Source organism: Vitis riparia, chromosome 1, assembly GCF_004353265.1.
Source record: "Vitis riparia cultivar Riparia Gloire de Montpellier isolate 1030 chromosome 1, EGFV_Vit.rip_1.0, whole genome shotgun sequence".
Taxonomy (NCBI): domain Eukaryota; kingdom Viridiplantae; phylum Streptophyta; class Magnoliopsida; order Vitales; family Vitaceae; genus Vitis; species Vitis riparia.
The window spans coordinates 17,582,513-17,600,396 of NC_048431.1; the positions used below are offsets into that span (position 1 = coordinate 17,582,513).

General features: G+C 39.7%; 1 protein-coding gene across 3 annotated transcripts in view; it reads right to left on the reverse strand.

Moving 5' to 3' along the window:
• Window positions 1-17,884, reverse strand: part of LOC117913286 (protein PHYLLO, chloroplastic) — a 136,308-nt gene that overhangs the window by 41,179 nt on the left and 77,245 nt on the right. The window lies entirely within an intron of this gene.

Genomic DNA, 17,884 nt, shown 5'->3' on the forward strand with positions numbered 1-17,884 from the left:
GATGAGCATGGATTTCTATCACATGAATTGGGGTGGGAGGGCACAGGTGGTGGTGTTGAAGTAAAAGGAAAAAAACCACTAATCAATTCACATGAATTGAAAATTACAACTAAAAATGGGAAATCATATCAACTTTCAGAACAGTAGATCAAAAGGAACAGATAAATGATGAGCTATGTTTTTTAGGAGCCTTGGATTCAAACATCCAATTTCTTTATTCCCATTTATTAAAACAAAGTCCATGAGGAGAACATGCATGAAGCATGGTGTTACGGCTATCAGCATAAGTGTTAATCAACATGATACACATTATAGGTCAGTTACCTAATAGCTTATGTTGTTACTAGATTCTTGATTTAACATATCCAAGTGGTAAGAGGATTAAGGAACAAAAGTGCAAAAAGCGGAAGCTATGATACTTAAATGTGAAAGGAAGAAATAGAGAGAACCTATTCTGGCTGGGCATGATTCTGATGGAATTGCACCATACTCTTCCTAAGCATCAGGTCTACTCAGTAGAAGAAATTAGAAGCCTTTTTTGTTTTTGAAAGCAAGAAAATGGCACACAAAAGACGTTTGGCACCACACTTTCAAAAACTATTTTTAAAAATTTGTGCTGACACTCCTTGTTTTAGGAAACACCAAAATATTGTTTTTCTTGGTTTCAAAAAAATCAAGCAATTTCCAAACTGAAAACGATAATGAAACTAAACATATTGAGTGTTTTCATTTCTCTGAAAAACCCATGTTTATTTCCAAAAAATGTTGTACATATGTTTAAAAGAATTGGCATGGAAGATTTTTTTCACATAGAAAAGGTTTTACTGAGGAGGAGGCCTTTAGTCATTGAATGTTGGGATTGTCAAATATTACCACATGCTTTTTGTTCTCAAATGCTGTATTTTACATGCAAGAATTTCAATGCCCAAAGTTGAAGGCCTATGAGAGTCATCTCCATGGGGATCAAATGGTAAGATAAACTAAACTGAGAATTGATGGATGTAAAAATGGTGTGGTTGTGAATGAAAAAGTTGGAAATTGAAAATGATGGCATACAAAATGAGAAAAATGAATCAATTATATATATATATATACATATCAAAGAGAGTATAGGGTTGTAAAATGGAGATATAAAGGCACTAGGAATCGGGTTCATGTTAGTGCTCATTCACAAGGGCTTAGAACCAAAATTGAATCTCAACTCAAATTGAGTTTAATTGGAGTATTTATCACTAAGAACTCTTCCATGAATCTTCAGGACCAGTTTTGCTTCAAGTCAGTTCTCTCATGTCCTTAGAGAACATTTATTCAATTCACCACAAGTGATCTCAAAATTGCTAAATCAAGTTGAACAATGATTCAGCATATTATGTGTGAAACAAGTGTTTGACTACTCTCAATTTAAATGAGAATACACTGAAATCAAGATTTAGACAGGTACAACTTAAAACAAATCTATCACTAAACCAGAGTCGAATCAATACATTGTTTACTCAAGGATTTCACATCAATGAGGTCCTTTCCCCAAATTGCAGAGTCCGGTCACTCATTTGTTCTTGAGGAACCTCCACCCAATCCAAGAAGGAAAAAAAAAATAAGTAAAAGGCTTCACCCTAACAAAAGCTGAAGAGAGCCACAAAAAGCTCTTTAGAGTCCCACCTATACTCTATCCCTAGCTCCAATAATGTGTAGGGCTCACATTCTAGATGGGAGATCACATGCCTGAGCTGAAGCTAGATTCCCTGAAGCCAAGATGGGATTTGCATGAGCAAACTGGTAATGAATTTCAATTTTCTTTCTACCTGACTTGCCCCTGGGCACTAAGCACTTCCTGCAGGCAGACAATCAGTCATGAAGCTACTGGTCTGATCAGCTCTAGTGCTATAAAGGATACGACCAGGCAAACTGGAGAACTAAATCTTTCCAGCTGCTGGACCAAGCCACCCCTGCACAATGGAGGATCTGCTCAGGTTCTGCGCATGATGAAAATCCACCAGATCCTCTTGGGCAGTTTGCAGGATTCTGCACAGGTGTTTCTGTAATCTTTAGCAATTATGTGCTTCCTTCACTTGCTCCAAAGTACCCTAGGCTTTCATCTCTGATTCCTATGCATGCAAAACAACCACAAACTACACAAAACAGGGAGCAATTTTGAGCAATTATCATCAAATGCATACTAAACAACTCAACAAGAAGAATTTTTTGTCCCTACATTGCTGACAGTGAACATGTTTGTCTCAAAAATCACAATCCACACAAAGAGAAAAATATCTTCTTAATTTGTATGGCTATCTTGCTCCTCTGTAAAAGAAATTCTCTACGTAGCTCCATGTTTTGGTAATTGATCTACAACATCATTAGCTGAACATGGAGACCAAAAAAGGAACATCTCAAATTAATAGCTAGATTTAAAATTTGGTGAAGTCACAGGTCATACATCCAAGGACTTCTCTCCAACTTAGACACCAATAAGATCACAACAACAGAATCCCCTTCTACACATAAAGTAGGTCCAACAATCTGGCTTCTTATAAGCTCTCCAAAAGAGCTAAAATCTCCACCCTAAGAGTAAATTCCTCTCCTAATTTAGAGAAGTTCTCAACATTATATCAAGGCAATTCCTAATCATACCTTCAATTCCAGTTGACCTGGATTACTTGGAGGACTCTCACCAAAGTTTAATTTAAACCCATTGAAGGCAAAGTCCATATTGAAAGTGACTCACTACCTACCCGTTTTGATCTGTAAACCATGTTCCAAACTTCCAATCAAGCAGTAAAACGGCCAAAGGAGTACACTCAAAAGCTGTAGAGGTAGAGTTCCACCTTTAACGAATTCTGGGTGTTGACTTTCTTATTAGCCACCAATTAGGCAAAAGGCTTTAATTTCAGATGGGGTTTTAAGTTTCCAAATGAAGTCAGTTGGGAAAACATGGCCTCAAATCAAGGGCAAAGGGTGAGCTGAAAAGAAAGACTTTACTGAAATCTCAATGACTGAACTATTATATCCAGGAAAGAAGCTAAATAATAAATACTCAAGGATGAGAGATGATATGAGAAGTTCAAGCTCTTCAATTTCTGGATTACTGAGGTTGCAATGAAAAACAATATTCCACATCTTTTTAAGAGGAAGAAGGAGAAGCTAGAATGGATGATATCAAGGACATGAATTTTCCCTCAAGGCCTGTCTCAAGTGACAAGGGGTGGGTTGGGGATGTAGGAGGTTCCAGGCTCAAGTCTTGGTGGGGCCAAAAAAAAAAAAAAAAAAGGCTTAACCATATAAAAAAGGAAATTGAATCCTGTTGGAAAGTCAAAATGACTTGTAGCTGCAGAGTCAAAATGAGTTGTATATTTTTTGTATTTATTTTAAGCTAGATTCTGATATAGTGATCCTCTTTTTCCTTTACTGTAAAATCTAAGCAATCTGATCCATTAATTTTAAGAGTTGTACAGTTAGGGAATCATAATTCTTTCCTTGTTAGTATAGAGGAGTCCTATATATAACATGTACTAATTCATCAAAAAAATAAGATGAAATATTCTTCTTCCTCATTATTGTATCAGAGCATTAGGAAAACTTTTGGCCTTCATTGCCGCTGAAATTTTTTTCTGAGTTGCACAACCTTCTTTGCCAAGGATCCAATTTGTTCTTTTGTTTATCCATCAGCAGTTGTTCCTTCTTTTGTTTGTTTCCATATTTTTTCTCTCATTCCTACCACCAATCATGTCTGAAACATCAGAAGTAATCTCTACCATCCCTGTTTCAAACGTCAACACCCAATCTCTATCATCAGGAGAATACCAAAATCTTCGAACATCATTTTGATTGAATGGTCAAAATTATTTGGTCTGGTCACAGCTGGTGAAAACGTTCTTAAAAGGCAAAGGGAAATTAAGTCACTTGATCAGTCCAGAGATGAGCAAAGATGATCTTAGATTTGGTGCATGGGATGAGGCAGATTCCATGATTATGTCATGGCTATGGAACTCTATGCAACCAGAGATCAGTGGGCCTTATATGTTGTTCACCACTGCAAGCGAGATATGGGAAGTTGTACAACAGACATATTCCAAAGTACATGATGCAACTCAAATTTATGAGATCAAAACTATTAGAGAATTCATTACAATAGATTTTCTTTCTATTTTTAAATTCTTCTAATTAGTTGTAATTTCCTCTTTTTGTGTTTTGGGTTTGTGTATATATATTCATTATTAATCAATGAAAAAGTCAAGTCATTGTTTCTCAATAATCCTCTCTCTAATCTTCTTGGGTGTATTTTCTTTTTCTTTTTTTTTTCCCCGAAAAACCAGAAGAACCCTACAACCACTCTCCTCAATGGCTTCACTCTCAAGATCCTCACCATCCCTTCCTTACAATCAATCTCTCCAATATCACCAAATTGTCATCCACCAATTATCTCACATGGAGCCTTCAAATCCAATCTTTTCTTGAAGGTTATGATCTTCATCACTTCATTGATGGCGCTCATACTCCACCACCACCCACCGTCACCGTCACTGGTGTTGCATCCCTAAATCCGGCATACACAACCTGAAAGCGTCGGGATCGTCTCATCTTTAGCGCTCTCCTTGGTGCTATCTCCGTTTCACTACAATCGCTTATTGCCATCACCACCACTTCCCTTGATGCATGGCAACCTTAGCCAATACCTATGCCAAACCATCTTGTGGTCATATTAAACAATTGAAGGAACAATTACAGCGGTGTACCAAGGGCTCTCTAGCTTATTAAACTTACGCCTTTGTCACTGTTGTATATCTTATCAACCGTATGCCCACACCCACACTACATCTCTCATCCCCTTTTGACAAACTCTTTTGAGTCTCCACCCAACTACATTAAACTTCGGGTGTTCGATTGCTTATGTTATCCATGGTTTCGTCCTTATTCTCAACATAAACTTGACTCTTGTTCCACTCTTTGTGTTTTTCTTGGTTACTCTTCAACACAAAGTGTCTATATTGTCTATCGTGGTTGTCATCCAATTTCTTCAGCAAATCAACTTGCCGACGCTCTTACTAAACCGCTTCCACGAAGCCACTTCCAAGAATTACAGGTCAAGATTGACGTCTCCTCCGGAGCTCCATCTTGAGGGGGGCATATTAGAGAATTCATTACAATAGATTTTCTTTCTATTTTTAAATTCTTCTAATTAGTTGTAATTTCCTATTTTTGGGTTTTGGGTTAATTCTAGAATTGTTTCCTATTTTTGTGTTTTGGGTAGATTTTTTTTCCTATTTTTGTGTTTTAGGTTTGTGTATATATATTCATTATTAATCAATGAAAAAGTCAAGTCATTGTTTCTCAATAATCCTCTCTCTACTTCAACAAAAACAAAGATTATAGCCACCAAATAGGGTACTTTATCTATGATTGAATATTTTAATATCATGAAAGGATTGTGGCTTAAATTAGACTACTAACCAGAATTTTAAGATGAACTGTGGGGAAGATGCTGCTCTATTGTAATTATTTGTTGAATACGAGAGAATTTTTTACTTCCTTGTTGGTCTTAATGTGGAATTTGATCAAGTGTCCAAGTTCTTGGCAAGGAATTGTTTCAAACATCGAATGAAGTCTTCTCACTCATATGGGCTGAAGAAGGACAAAGGACAGTGACGCTTGATAATCCAACTTCAGAAAGTTCAAACCTTGCTACAACATCTCCTTGTGTTGTGCTGCCAATTAAAAATAACAGAAGCAACAACAATGTAGATTCTAGAAAAAATGAGGGGCCTCAACCATCCAACAACAAAGATAGCCTATGGTGCAATTACTGCAAGAAGCCACGACATACCAAAGAAACTTGATAGAAACTTCATGGAAAACCTCAATCCTTTAGCAAAGGCATTGGAAATCGAAGTGGCCAACAGGGAGGACAAGATCATATGGCTCATTGTGATGATGATGTTGCTTCAACTACTTCCAAGAATGGTGGTTTCAACAAAGACAAGATTGAAAGCCTTCGATCCCTTCTCGCTTCATTGGACAAGCCGAGTGCCTCTTTCTCTATGGCATAGTCAGGTAAGTATCTCATTTCTCATTCTCTTACTGTCTCAAAAGATTGTTGTTCTAGACCTTGGATCATCAATTCAGGTGCCACAAACCACATGACCCACTCCTCTACCTCTTTCACTACTGTTGAGAGAGAGAGAAAGAAGAAAGACCTTGATTCTCATTAATGTAATGATCTCCTTACAATTGAGAAATATATATATATATACAAGGCTAAGAGTCCTAACTACCATACATGTGTCCTACCATATATGTGTCCTATATTAACAAGGAAAGGTTATACACTATAAATACATTATATTCAACACTCCCCCTCAAGCTGGAGCATATACGTCATATGCACCAAGCTTGTTACAAATATATTTAATCCTAGGACCTCTGAGAGATTTAGTGAAGATGTCAGCTAGTTGATCATTTGAATTAACAAAACTTGTAGCAACACATCCTGATGCGATCTTCTCTCTAATGAAATGACAGTCAACTTCAATATGTTTGGTCCTTTCATGAAAGACTGGATTGGATGCAATATGTAATACGGCCTGGTTATCACATATGAGTTTCATCTGTTCATCCTTTCCAAATCTCAACTCTCGAAGAAGATGTCTCAACCATATGAGTTCACATGTTGCCAAAGCCATAGCTCGATACTCGGCTTCAGCGCTAGATCTGACCACTACATCTTGTTTCTTACTCTTCCAAGATATTAGATTACCTCCAATAAAAACACAGTACCCTGAAGTGGAACGTCTATCTGTGGGTGAGCCAGCCCAATCTGCATCTGTGTAACCAACAACCTGAGTATGACCTCTGTTCTTGTACAACACACCTTGGCCTGGTGTACTTTTGATATATCGAAGAATGCGGATTACAGCATTATCACATGGTGACTGTAGGAATTGACTAACAACACTCACAGGAAAAGAAATGTCTGGACGAGTAATGGTGAGATAGTTCAATTTACCTACAAGCCGTCGATATCTCCCGGGGTCTCCTAAAGGCTCCCCCTGTCCTGGTACAAGTTTGACATTCGGACCCATAGGTGTGTCTACCGGTTTACAGTCTAACATACCGGTTTCTTCCAGGATGTCTAAAGCATATTTCCTTTGGGAAAGGACCACAGCAGAACTGGATTGAGCTATCTCAATTCCCAAGAAATACTTGAGTTTCCCCAAGTCTTTGGTCTGAAAGTGGGTAAAAAGGTTTGCTTTAGTTTCTGAATACCATCCTGATCACTGCCTGTAATGACGATGTCGTCCACATAAACAACCAGATAAATACACTGCCCCAAAGAGTTATGATGATAGAAAACTGAATGGTCTGCTGTACTGCGAAGCATGCCAAACTCTTGAACAACAGAACTAAAACGGCCAAACCATGCTCGAGGAGATTGTTTCAAGCCATATAGAGAATGGCGTAACCTGCATACTAAACCAGACTCCCCCTGAGCAACAAAACCAGGAGGTTGCTCCATATAAACCTCCTCGGCAAGATCACCATGAAGGAAGCCATTTTTAATATCCAATTGATAAAGAGGCCAAGAACACATGGCAGCCATGGAGAGAAGCAGACGGACAGAAGCAATCTTGGCAACAGGAGAGAATGTGTCACCATAATCAGAACCATAAACCTGAGTATAGCCTTTAGCAACTAAGCGGGCCTTAAGGCGATCAACCTAACCATCAGGACCAACCTTAACTGCATAGACCCAACGACAGCCAACGGTAGATTTACCCGAGGATAAAACAACAAGATCCCAAGTGCCATTAGAGTGCAGAGCAGCCATTTCATCCACCATTGCCTGTCGCCAGCCTGGATGGGAAAGAGCTTCATGGGTGCTCTTTGGAAGAGAAACAGAGGATATAGCAGAAACAAAAGCAGAATAGGGTGAAGATAATCGATGATAACTCAAAAAATTGTAAATAGGATGAGGATTACGAGTAGAGCGAGTACCTTTCCGAACAGCAATGGGTAAGTCAGTAGAAGAAGGCAGAGCCGAGGTAGGTGAAGCCGAAGGGATAGGAAGTGAGTCAGCAGGTGCCTCAGCAAAAGGGAGAGGAGCAACGACACGAGGGCGACGATGATAAACCTGAAGTGGTCGAGGAGGCATAGCATCAGGTGGGGAGACAATGGGAATAGGCAAGACTTCAGAAACAGGAAGAGACTCAGAAGTGGTGGAAAAGAATGGTGAGTCCTCAAAGAAGGTGACATCAGCGGAGATAAAGTATCGATGAGTCTCAAGGGAATAACAACGATAACCCTTCTGAAGTCTGGAGTATCCCAAGAAGAGACACTTCATGGCTTTGGCGGAAAGCTTGTCCTGTCCAGGAGTGAGAATATGAACAAAGCAATTACAACCAAAGACATGAGGAGGAAGGAAATAAAGTGGTTGGTCAGGGAAGAGAAGGGAGTGAGGAATCTGATCATGTAAGACAGAGGAGGGCATACGATTAATCAAATAACAAGCGGTAAGAACAGCGTCCCCCCAAAAACGAAAAGGAACATTACTGTGGAGAAGGAGAGTACGAGCTGTCTCAACAAGATGTCGATTCTTGCGTTCAGCTATCCCATTTTGTTGAGGAGTATGAGCACAAGAAGACTGATGAAGAATCCGATGATGGGACATAAACGAAGTAAATGGTGCTGAAAAATATTCCCTGGCATTGTCACTGCGTAACACACGAATAGAAATATTGAACTGGGTTTGGATTTCAGCATAAAATTTCTGGAAAATAGAGAATAACTCAGCTCGATTTTTCATTAAAAATAACCAAGCACATCGAGAATAGTCATCAATGAAAGTGACAAAATACTGAAATCCTAAAGTAGACGCAGTCCGACAAGGACCCCAAACATCAGTGTGGACAAGCTCAAAAGGAGACTTTGCCCGATTATTCAAACGCTTTGGGAATGAGACACGAGTATGTTTCCCAAGCTGACATGACTCACACGGAAGTGACGATAAAGTGGAAAAACGAGGGACCATCTTCTGGAACTTGGAGAGACTAGGGTGGCCCAGACGATTGTGAATGAGGAGAGGAGCATCAGTGGAAATGCAAACTGCAGGAGATGAATCCGAGGTGAGGTGATAGAGGCCTTGAGACTCACATCCTATGCCAATCGTCTTCCCCGTACTCCGGTCCTGCAAGGTCACAAATTTATCAGAAAAGGTAATAGAGCAATTAAGAGTACGAGTGATTTTCCTGATGGAAATAAGATTAAAAGGACATTCAGGAGTATAAAGGACAGAAGTGAGAGGTAGAGAAGGTAGAGGAAGGGTCAAACCAATACCTTTAGCCACAGTTTGAGAACCATTAGCTAAGGTAACAGTAGGTAAAGCAGAGGTAGTAGTAATAGAGGAGAAAAGATCCTTATTACCAGATAAGTGATCAGAAGCTCCAGAATCTAGAATCCAGGGTCCAAGAGAAGATGTGTGGGTAAGGCAGGCAGAGGCATTACCAGGCTGGGCAACAGAGGCAACAGAAGTCTGAGATGCGGAAGAGCTCGGAGGCTGAGGCAGCGGAGAATCGGAGGACTGGGCCACATGGGCAGTGCGAGGAGGTCGTCCATGTAACTGATAGCAACGATCGCGAGTGTGGCCAAGTTTATTGCAATAGGTGCAATGAGGACGTTGACCTCTACCTCGGGTACCAGTGCGGCCTCCTCGAGAGCTAGTTTGAGAAACTAACACAGAAGAATCTGAAGTACTATCAGATGGCAAAGTCTGAGTGGAGGAGATACGGAGGAGGCGAACAAACACATCATCCAAGGACGGAACTGATGAACTACCAAGAATCTGATCGCGGACAAGCTCAAGATCCGGACGGAGGCCAATAAGAGTAAGAACCATGAAGAACTGGTCAAGCTATGTTTGTTGAACCCCAACATCAGGAGTAAGAGGCATCACAGTCAAGAACTCCTCCTTAAGAGAGGCAATCTGGCCAATATAAGTAGATAGATCCAAGTCCTGTTGGCTGAGATGGACAATAGCAGAAGCCACCTTATACAGACGCTGGATATCATTCGTATATAATCCTTTGGCCTGAGTCCAAAATTTAAAACAAGTTTTGTAGGCCCGAAGATGAAGAAGAATCTTGGGATCAACTGATTGCCATAATACACTACATAACTGTGCATCTATCTTCCTCCACTGTACGCGGTCAACCTCAGGGATATCTGTCTCCTGTGTAATCAAGTGATCCTCATATCCTTGACCCATAAACCAAAGTTCAACAGAGGCAGACCAGGAAAGATAATTGTCACTGCCAACCAATTTCTCCGAAGTAATCATAGGAGAGCCAGATATAACAGCGGAAAAAATGGAATTTTTAGTAGTCATATCTACTTATCTGGAGAATGAAGTATGTTTGGATCGAAGAGAGCCCTAATACGGCTTCAGATTGCGGCGTGGCACCACCGAAAAAGGGAGACGGCCTCAGATCGCAGCGTGGTACCACCAGAAAGGCAGAAGAACACTTCCCAAGGAGAAAAAGTAGTCGGAGCTTCGCCGGAAAGACTGTTTGGAGGGCCGACGGAGACAAAAATCCCCAAAAGAGGTATGTGCAGGGCTCGGATGGGAGAACCAGGGAGGTAGGGAGGCTGGTCGGCGTCAGGCGAAGCTAGAGGAGGAGGCGCGTCGCCGGAAAAGGCCTCACGCGCCCTCATGCGCCGGCGCGTGAGATGCAGCCGCCGGCCGGAAAATTGCGCGTGGGCGGCGCGTGGAGGCTCTTTTGGTGCTGGTGCCTTCACAAAAGTTGGAGATCTCCTCCAGGCGCTCCTTCTGGTATGGTCGGTGTCGGAAAAATACGTCACCGGAAAAGTTCGCCGGCGGTGAGTGGTTTCTGTCGACGATCCGAATGTTCGGAAAGTATTGGGAGATGGGGAAGGTGACCGGAATGAAACACGGTCACCGGAAGGTTTCCCGGAGTTGATGACATGGGAAACAGGAAAGAATTAGGTTTTCTTCCTTGGCTCTGATACCATGTTGAGAGAGAGAGAAAGAAGAAAGACCTTGATTCTCATTAATGTAATGATCTCCTTACAATTGAGAAATATATATATATATACAAGGCTAAAAGTCCTACAAGGCTAAGAGTCCTAACTACCATACATGTGTCCTACCATATATGTGTCCTATATTAACAAGGAAAGGTTATACACTATAAATACATTATATTCAACAACTACATATAACCCATGATCTGGATACCAAAAAATAAAGGTTGCTGATGGCATGCTTGCCATTGCTGGACAAGGAATCATTAATCTCACACCCTCTCTCACACTCAAATATGTATTACATGTTCCTAACCTTAACCTATCATCTATTCATCAAATCACCAGAGACTTGAATTGTTGTGTAACATTTTTTCCATCCTATTGTGTTTTTCAGGACCGAATTATAGGGAGGATGTTGGACATGCTAGGGAATGGGAGGGGCTCTACTTCCTTGAAACTAGTAGTGGCAGCGGTGATACAGTACCTTTTTCTCATCTTTTAGCAACATCTTCACCCAAGAAAGACCAAATTTGGCTTCACCGTTTCTGTTTAGGGCATCCACCTTTTTCTTTATTGAAGAAAATGTTTCCTTCATTATTTACACATTTGGATGTTAATTGTTTTCATTGTGAGACTTGTGAATAGGCCAAACACCATCATGTGTACTTTTCTTTGAGTAATAAAAAGTCTTCTACCCCTTTTGCATTAATTCATACTGATGTTTGGGGGCCCTCTTGAATTTCAAATATTTCAAGGGTACAGTAGTTTGTGTCCTGGTGCAACAGAAGGTTTGTTTCAAAACAAAATAGAAAACCACTCAAGAATAAACACAAAGATCACAACAAGATCTGAAAATTATGGAATAATTCTGAAAAATTATATTCAACTCCTTTCTAACAATTACAATAAGCATTTAAATAATGTTTGTAATGCAAAAATAAAAGAAATAACTGAAATAGGAAATCAATGTTGAACCAAAATTAGAAACTAATGATGTAGGAAACTAATGATGAACCTAAAATAGAAACTAATGATGTAGGAAACTAATGATAAACTTGAAATAAAAACTAATGATGCAAGAAACTAAAGATAAACTTAAAATAGAAACTAATGATGATTGTGTGATGCATCAATCCCCTCCACTTGAAGAAAACTCACCCACGAGTTTTGCGGCTGCAAAGAAAACTAATCTGGGGGAAAGTGTTCAAAGATATAAGCAACGTTGAAAGTATTGGAAATTTACACATGAGCTGGAAGATCAATCTTGTAAGCATTATTACCAATCTTCCAATAAACCACAATCTTGAGATGTGATAAGTGTTCATCCTCATTTTTACTATAGATGAGAATATCATCAAATAAACCATCCCAAATTTTTCAATAAATTGACAAAGAACCTGGTTCATCAATTGCATGAATGTGCTTAGCGCACTTGATAACCATAATGATATCACTAGCCATTCATAAAGGCTATCTTTAGTCTTGAAAGTCGTCTTCCGCTCATCATTTGATCAAATACAAATCTAGTGATAACCACTTCGTAAATCAAGTTTAGCAAACACCACAACACCTTTTAGCTTGTTAAGTATGTCATTAAGACATGGGATAGGAAAGTGATACTTGACCATTATTTTATTGATAGCGTGGTTGTCCACACACATGCACCACCTACCGTCTTTCTTTAGCATGAGTAAAAGTCGTTGGACAATGCACGCCACTTCTTCTCCCACATCTCCTCTTGCAAACTTAGCACCCTCATAGATTTCTTCAAGAACCCATTCCTCTTCACTGCCACCTTCTTCTGCAAGTTAACAGATTGTTTGTTCAGACAATTATTTGAAAGATGGCTTGGTTGGTTGCACCAAAAACATTTTCCAAAGTTTGGATGTGCATAAGGGTCATTATTAACTCATTGTTGTTGTTGGTTTCGGCCTTGAGTATTAGATCAAACAGGGGTTGAAATTCCACTTTGATTTTGCGTCAAATTTTGAGTTGAAAGGGTATCTTTATTGCTATTATCGCTACTGCATGAAGTTGTTGATCCCCTTGGAGCAAGAAGCTTCTTGGGTTGGTCGCCAAAAGTTACTCTGAGTGCGCATCATGGACTTATTGATTTGATTTTCAACATTTATTGTCAAACTATTTTTTTGCTTGGTAAGCGTCTTGGAACCGAATTTTGACTACTGTTCAGCTTAAAAGAAGGGGCTGGATACTACCAAATAGATGTTATTTGTGTAAAATGGAAGAGGAAACTAGTGACCACTTGCTCCTATTCTGCAAGAAGGCTACAATGTTATGGAGGTAGCTTTTCTCCCCTTTTGACGTGCAGTGGGTCCTGCACTCCTCAATCAAAAGGAATTTGATAGCTTGGCATGGTGCTTTTGTGAGTAAGGGAAAGGAAAAAGCTTGGAGGGCTGCTCCCCTTTGTTTAATGTGGACATTTTGGAGGGAGAGAAATGAAAGAGTGTTCAATGACAATGAACATACCAACCAAGCTCTAAAACTCTTTTTTTTGTACACTTTTGTGAATTGGGGTAGGGTATATTTAGAGACTCGTTCTTTGTCCTTGTTTGACTTTATAGAATGGCTTTTGTCTAGATAGAAGAAAGGTTTTTCTTTTTGGCCTAGCTCCTTGGGTGTTGCTTGTATACTTCGTGTGTACTCTTTTCGCCTTTCTAGGCTTTTATAATACATCCTCTTATTTGCCTATCAAAAAAAAAATTTATTGTCAAACTAATTGATCCTCTATCTCAAACAAATTAACTCAGGCATTTAATGGATAAAATTCCTCTGTGTATTCATTCACAATGCAGTTGGCTTGTCGACAATTTTGATGGTATAAAAATTCTTCATAATTCGAAGGGAAAAATCGCCTTTGTAACAACCGTTTCATATTTGGACCAAGGATGAACACATTGTTTTTTTTGTTATTGACGATTATATTGAAGTTGTTCCCACCATGCAGAAGCTCCGCCTTTCAACTTATACGCCACAAGTTTTACTTGATTTTCTTCTTAAATATTCGAATATTTGAAAAAGTTTTCGACGGTATGGACCCAATCGAGAAAATCTTCAATGTATAGTCAATCGTCGAAACTTGGTAAATCCATCTTCATCTTAAATTCTTGGTTATTTTGACCCCGATTGTTAGCCCGATAGTTGAAATAGAAATCATTTTCTTCTCTTGATGAATAATCCAACCTCCATTGCTGCCTTTGTTGAATATTCCTCCTTTGTCGAAGTCGAAAATCATCACCATCTTGAAAAGAAGGAAAAAACTCATCTTGTTCATAAAAAAACCCTTGTAGCCGCTCATGAAAGCCACCACCAGCCTTGAACTTGTCATAGCCACCCTCTTGCCAGTCACCACACTAAATAGGTTGTTGCTCCATGGGTTCCTGACTCCCTTAGACAGTCAATGCAGCCACCATCTATGTGAGGTTATGAAGAGTTTCGTCGATCTCGTCGAGTTGTTGCTCAATTTTTTCGAACTACTGTTTATCATCGATGGTTCATTTTCCACTAGAACCGTCATTAGCCGTTAGATTGACGTAAAAATCCTTGCTTTAATACCAATTTTGATGCAACAAAAGGTTTATTTTGAAACAAAACAAAAAAACTCTGAAGAACAAACACAGAGATCACAACAAGATCTAAAAATTGGGGAATAATTCTAAAAAATTATATTCAACTCCTTTCTAACAATTACAATAAGCCTTTAAATAATATTTGTAATGCAAAAATAAAGGAAATAATTGAAATAGGAAACTAATGATGAACCTAAAATAGAAACTAATGATGATTATGTGCTACATCTTGTAGCAGTGGCAAAGATAAATATTGTTGGAATTTTATTATCATTGGCAACTAATTGCGTTGAATGTCGCAGCAATTTGTTGTCAAAAATGCATTCTTACATGGTGATTTAAAGGAAAAAGTGTATATGGATGCCCCACCAAGGTTTAATAAAATTTTTACAATTAACCATGTGTGCTGTAACCAAAATCAAGGTACTTCTTATTTTCTATATTTATCAGAGGAGTAATGCATATATATATATATACAATTGAGAGACCTGATTAGGAAGGTGTTATCCCTAAGGAAACAACCACATTATGGTATGTACAGATATGTACAGCTAACACTCCCCCTCAAGCTGGAGCATAGATGTTGATCATGCCCAGCTTGTTACAAAAGTACTCAACTCGAGTTCCATTTAAAGCTTTTGTAAAAATATCCCCAAGTTGCTCTCCAGTCTTCACATAGCCAGTAGAGATTAGATTTTCCTCAATCTTTTCACGAATGAAGTGACAATCAACTTCAATGTGTTTGGTTCTTTCATGATAGACTGGGTTCGCAGCAATATGAAGAGCGGCTTGATTGTCACACCAAAGCTTTGCTGGCATTGTGCACTTCAATCCCACTTCACATAAGAGTTGATGTATCCATATGATTTCACAAGTAGCCTGTGCCATGGCCCTATACTCAGATTCTGCACTCGAACGGGATACAACACTCTGCTTCTTACTTTTCCAAGCCACTAGATTCCCGCCGAAGAACACACAATAACCTGTAGTGGATCTTCTATCAAACTTAGAACCTGCCCAATCCGCATCAGAAAAACACTCAATACGAGTGTGTCCCTGACTACTATATAGTATGCCTAGACCAGGAGCCTTCTTTAGATAGCACAAAATCTGCTCTAAAGCCGCCCAATGCTTTATTGTAGGCGCAGATGTGAACTGACTAACAACACTTACTGCATATGCAATATCTGGTCGCGTCACGGTGAGATAATTTAGCTTCCCAACCACTCTCCGATACCTTTCAGGGTTGTAGAAGGGATCTCCATCATCTGGCATAAGTTGTACATTAGGCACCATCGGGGTAGTACATGGCTTTGCTTCTATCTTACCGGTCTCTTTAAGCAGATCAAGCACATACTTCCTCTGTGATAAGAACATCCCTTTCTTGCTCCTTGATACTTCTATTCCCAGGAAATACTTCAGTTCACCCAAGTCCTTTGTATGAAACTTGGAATGCATGAATGTCTTAAGATCAGAGATTCCTGCATGATCATTTCCTGTAATAACTATATCATCGACATAGACCACAAGAAGTATGATACCAGCAGCTGTTTTCTTGTAGAAAACGGAGTGATCTTTCTCACTCTTGTTCATGCCAAATGCTTGAATCTCCTTACTGAATTTTCCAAACCAAGCACGGGGACTCTGCTTCAATCCATAGAGAGCTTTTTTCAGACAACAAACCTTCCCATACTCCCCCTGAGCAACAAACCCAGGAGGTTGCTCCAGATAGACCTCTTCCTCTAAATCACCATGAAGAAAAGCATTCTTGATGTCTAACTGATGTATCATCCACTGTTGGGAAGCAGCAATAGAAATAAATAGTCGAACTGAATTGAGTTTGGCAACAGGAGAGAAAGTATCAGAATAGTCTACTCCATATGTCTGAGCATATCCTCTAGCTACAAGTCTGGCTTTCAGTCGTGCCACAGAGCCATCAGGATTAACTTTTACCGCAAAGACCCACTTACAGCCAACAACTTTCTTTCCTGGAGGCAAATCAACAAGTTTCCATGTATGATTATCCTCTAATGCACAGATTTCTTCAAGCATTGCATTCTTCCACCCAGGATGATTCAGGGCCTCTGTAACAGTTTTAGGGACTGAAATAGAATCTATAGAGGCTACAAGGACACTTGAGGAAGGTGACAGGTGATCATAAGACACAAAGTTAGCAATGGAATAGATAGATTTGCAGTGTCGCTTACCTTTTCGAAGGCTAATAGGAAGGTCGAGATCACTGGAAGGATCAGATGACGAAGGAGCTGGTGCAGGACATGTATCTGTTGTCACTGGGCGCCGAGAGTACACCTGGACAATGGGTGGTTTGTCTGGAGCAGGAGGAATAGTAACAACAGGACCCAAATGAGCAAGAGACGCATCAGAATCAGCCACACTTGATTGTCCAGCAATTGGTCTTGAATGAACCACTTGATACACGAGCCATTCTTCATCCTCCTCACTTGCGGAACTTGTGGGTGAAGAGAAGAAGGATGTGTCTTCGGAAAACACAACATCCGTTGAAATTAGATACTTATTGAGATCAGGCGAGAAACATCTATAGCCCTTTTGCAGTCTTGAGTACCCCAAGAAAACACACCGTAACGCCTTAGGATCAAGTTTAGTAACAAAAGGCCTTGTATCTCTAACATAGCATGTACATCCAAAAATTCTTGGTTCAAGGGGAAAAGTTGATTTCTGTTGATGTATTACTTTGTACGGAATATCACCTTTAAGCACTACAGTGGGCATACGATTGATCAGAAAGCAAGCTGTGGAAACGGCATCAGCCCAAAACTGTTTCGGAACCTTCATCTGGAACATGAGTGCACGAGCTGTCTCAAGTAAATGCCTGTTTTTTCTTTCAGCAACCCCATTTTGAGAAGGAGTATCAACACATGATGTTTGATGAAGAATCCCATGGTGACGCAGGTAATTCTGAAATGAGTTAGACACATATTCTTTTCCATTATCGCTTCTTAATATTTTCACAGACACATCATATTGGGTTTTAATCTCAGCAGAGAAAGCACAAAAATGGGAAAACACTTCTGAACGATTCTTCATAAAATAAATCCAAGTCATTCGAGAAAAATCATCCACAAAGGTAACAAAATATCGAAACCCAGTTTGAGAAGTAACAGGGCACGGACCCCAAACATCAGAATGTACTAACTCAAACAAAGACTCAGCCCGTTTATTAATCCTTGGGCCTAAAGAACTACGATGATGCTTCGCAAAATGACACGACTCACAATCTAATG